Here is a 4,329-nt window from a genome sequence, read left to right on the forward strand (position 1 = left end):
GTATGACATCAAAGAGGGGTTTTGCTGCTCATTTCAGGGTTTAAGCGCAATTTCACCATTTTTGAACTTTGGGAACCCTTGGTGGCGAATTTCAGAAGGATTTTCTATGCTTGATCATTTGGATAAGTGTTCTTAATCCTAAACCTTCATTTTCCATTGATTAATCATGAGTTTTAACATCAAATTTTGGGATTTTGGTGGGTTAATTACAAGGTTTTTCAAGAACCCAAGAATTTAGTAAAATGGTGATTTTAAAGTGGTTTCGATCCTTTCTTTCAAAATAAATTTTCACTAATAAGTTACTAAAGCCTTTAACATCATTTTCAAGTATTGTTTTCCGGATTGAAACCTCCATTTTGATATTGGGTTTTGAGTTGCTTGACTAATTTCTTTACATAATTGTTGTGAGAAGTGTTGTGTCTAATGGGTGATTGTGAATACTTGATTATTTTAGATTGTGTGGCTTTGGAAGTGGTTCAGAAGGGGAAGAGTCAACACTTGGAGTGATTGTTGATTGATTTAAGGCAAGTGACTTCCTAAACCTTGTATTCTAGTTGAATTCATATGTTTCCTTCGTTGCTTGTGTGTTGGGGGTAATGAGGATGAGGTGAAGGTTTAAATTATCCACTTGTTACATCTAAATGAATAAAAAGGGTTTGAAGTGAAAAGGGCTATGTGTTGAGCATGATGATATGAATTGCCTTAATGTATCCCTTATTGATTGATCGATAAAATGCCTGAAATCATGAATGTTGACTTAAATTGTGTAAATTCTTGTCTCTTCTATGTGGTGTGATATTGCTTGTGTGTTTTCATCATTGAACTCCGGGATGAGTCATGTGATGATTGTGATGTCAAGGTCTTTGTTGGCGAGAGTTATTATGCCAAGTTCTTTGTCGGTGAGTGTTATTATGCCAAGATCTTTGTCGCTGAGTGTTGTGATGCCGAGGTCATAACCGGAAAGTATTTATAAAGCCGATGGGAAATGGTTCTAGCTAATTATTTGATATAAAGCCGATGGGAAATGGTTCCGACTAGTAATTTGATATAAAGCTGATGGTAAATAGTTTCGGCTAGTGATTAGATATAAATCCGATGGGAAATGGTTCCGGTTAGTGATATTGTGCTGATAGAAAATGGTTTCGGCTACTGATTTGATATTAAGCCGATGGGAAATGGTTTCGGCTAGTGATATTGTGCTAGTGGGAAAGTGTTCCAGCGAGAGGTTTGTCATTGTGAATTAATGCCATTGTTATCTATGCGTGACTTGTTTGCTAATTGTGATTGATGTACTTGTTACGTGTAACTGAACTACTTGACATTTAGATTGACTTATTTGAACTATTTGATTGTTGAATTGCGAAGATTTGAACTGTGAATATTGGGCATGTGAGTTGTGTATTGTAGAATTGCTAGGTTGGACTGATTTTTGTACAGGTTGTAGTTTGAGGAGGTTCGGTTTGAGTGTAAGGGGTATCCATTTTCTAGCTAGTTGCTTTGTTTAGTAGGTTACTTGTTGGATACTGTGTTATTAGTACTCACCCCTTGCTTCTACACTTGTGTAGGTTCCGAGCCCGGACACGTGTGACAACCAGATTTTGGGCATTTAAATAGAATAATAAGTTTTCTGCTTTATCTTGTTCTTGTTTTTACTGTAATTTTGTTTTTCTTTCACTTCATTGCATTGAGGCTAACTTGTCTTGGTGGGAATAGACAAGTGTCATCACACCCATTTTTGGGTCATGAACAAAATTCAAGATTAGAAAAAAAAAGTATTAGCATGGATTTGAAGCTATCAACCCCCATCTAATAGCTTGAGATAGAGATAACGTATGATATTGATGAATAATTTAATTCGACACCCAAGGGTTGGAAGGACTTAGTGTAAAATTCTTCTGATTTGGCCGAGAGACTTTAGTAGACTAACATGTTCGTCAATTTTGCACAATAAACACACTTGTATGAGTTGATAGTAAAATACTTGTTTAAATTCCGATGTCTAGGAACCATAGGTCTAGTTTAATTTTAATCCTTGATAACAAATTCTAGTATAATCTAGTTCATAAATCCCAATTTAAAACTCACAATTGAAATTGTAGTTATCAGATAGGAATTCATTAACAAATGGTAATTTCTCTCATCACGCACTTTGTAGGACACGACCCCAACCTTGGTTGGTTACTATATATTGACAACAACCGTTTTATTCCCATTTGAGGGTGTAATTGGGCAACATCAATATATAACCTACCTGCTAGAACACTTGATCACATATTACATGCATACATGTTAGAGACTATACGCTCACAAGTCATAGGTTATTTGATTGCACATTATAGACCTTATAATAAGTAACGGTTTGTATGAAACAACCCTCGTAGGTCATTATTTTAAGTGTTATCCATTTCTAAAGGTTGTAAATGTGTAAGTTATTGATTAATTGTTATAGGACTAATGCATCATAATTGAATAATCGTATGTTATAAGTGTTTTTACATTTTAAAAGTTCATGTTTGAAACAATTATGTATACCTCCTGCTTACAAGATTGCCCGATAAGTTTCATATTATAGTTTATTCGCCAACTTGCTACCTATTTTAGAGGTCACTAGTACACATGCTCCTAAATAATCGATCCATAAATCATTTGAACATAAGATTACATGTTCTAATAATTTAATTGTGCATTCGGTATACGCCTAAGGACTTACAATCTCACAAGTTAAGAACCTTACAATACATTTATTATTATATAACCTCAGGATGAACGTTATAAATTCTACGTTATTGGGATGCTTATATGTTGTATACTATAGGTAAGGGTTAAGGTCACCCTCTTAAGTTGAAATTTATTTCATACGACGATTACTGATAATTTTTCAATAATAGCTTTATTTTTATGTTAAGAATTGCCACGTGTAGGTTGGTTTTAGTTGATTTTCAGATTTGGGATTGTCATATACAGAGGAAACTTTGTTGAAAGTTTAAAAGAATTCCTAGCCTTAATCCCTGCAAGCAATTAGTTAAATTTGAGGACGAATATTCCCAATGATAAAAGGTGTTACAACCCATGCATTCATGTGAGAATGCATTGTATACATAACTCACTATGAACTAGATTTGTTATAATTATGTTTGAAAAGAAATATGTTGAATCCTTATTCATACACGAGTTTAAAGTAAAAATAAAATAGAATTGGTGAATAATATAATATCGAGGTGAGTCGAGTCGAGACTCAACTCCTACTTGAGTGTGGAAGTTGAATTGAGCAAATATATCAAGAAATAACGAGTCTCTATTTATGATCGCTCTCGAGTCTAATTATAGAGATAGAATTAAAGTTGTAATATAATAATGAAAGAGAAAGTCGCTGAGTAATTTCTTTACAGAGTTTACAATCTATATATATATATAAAGTTGGATATAGAAAAGCTGATGTGGCATCTTTCTACGGCCACCATTTCATTTTATTTTTTTTCTTAATTTTTTGATATTTTAAATTCATTTCTTGATATAATAATCTACAAAATACCTCTAATGCATCTATTAACCTACAACTAAAGAGGATAATGAAAAGTTTTAACATAAAGAATATATTTATTGTTGCACTAGAAAATGAACAGTTGTAACGGTTTTGTAATAAAGTATTAAAAAAATATGCAGGAGATCACATAATCTGTAAGTAACTTGACAAAATGAAAGAATCATTGGAAGAGAAGATTTACTACTTCAGGTAAATTAATTTTTTGAATAGTTTTACTACCTTAGATAGATCAAATTTTTTATTTGTTTGTACAAATAAAATGAGGCTGGAGAGCACATATTCTGAAGGTAAATTGACAAAATGGAAGAATTATAGCAAGAGCAGATTTACTCCTTCAGGTAAATTGAATTTTTCACTACTAAAAAAACTGTAAAAAGAGGCTTAAAAAAGAGACCTCATGAGGTCTCTTTTCTGAAAAAAGAGACCTAAAAAGAGACCTCAACGGTAGGACGCTATAATGTAGGTGACTTTTTTGTAGAGACCTCATGAGGTCGCCAAATAGAGACCTCACGACGTCACCAATAAATTTTCCAATTTTTTTAAAAAAGAGACCTCATTGGGTCGCAATTTCATAATTTACATTTTTTTTATTTTTAATAAAGGTGGCCTCATGAGGTCACTATTATATTATTTATTTTTATTTTATATTTAAAAAAAGAGACCTCACGAGGCCGCTTTATCTCATAGCCTAAAAAATGAAATTACCAAAAAGAGACCTCGTGAAGTCTCTTTACTGCATTTCTAAAAAATAAACTGCAGAAAAGAGACCTCATGAGGTCTCTTTT

The sequence above is a fragment of the Solanum tuberosum genome, unplaced genomic scaffold, assembly GCF_000226075.1.
Source record: "Solanum tuberosum cultivar DM 1-3 516 R44 unplaced genomic scaffold, SolTub_3.0 scf00752, whole genome shotgun sequence".
NCBI lineage: Eukaryota > Viridiplantae > Streptophyta > Magnoliopsida > Solanales > Solanaceae > Solanum > Solanum tuberosum.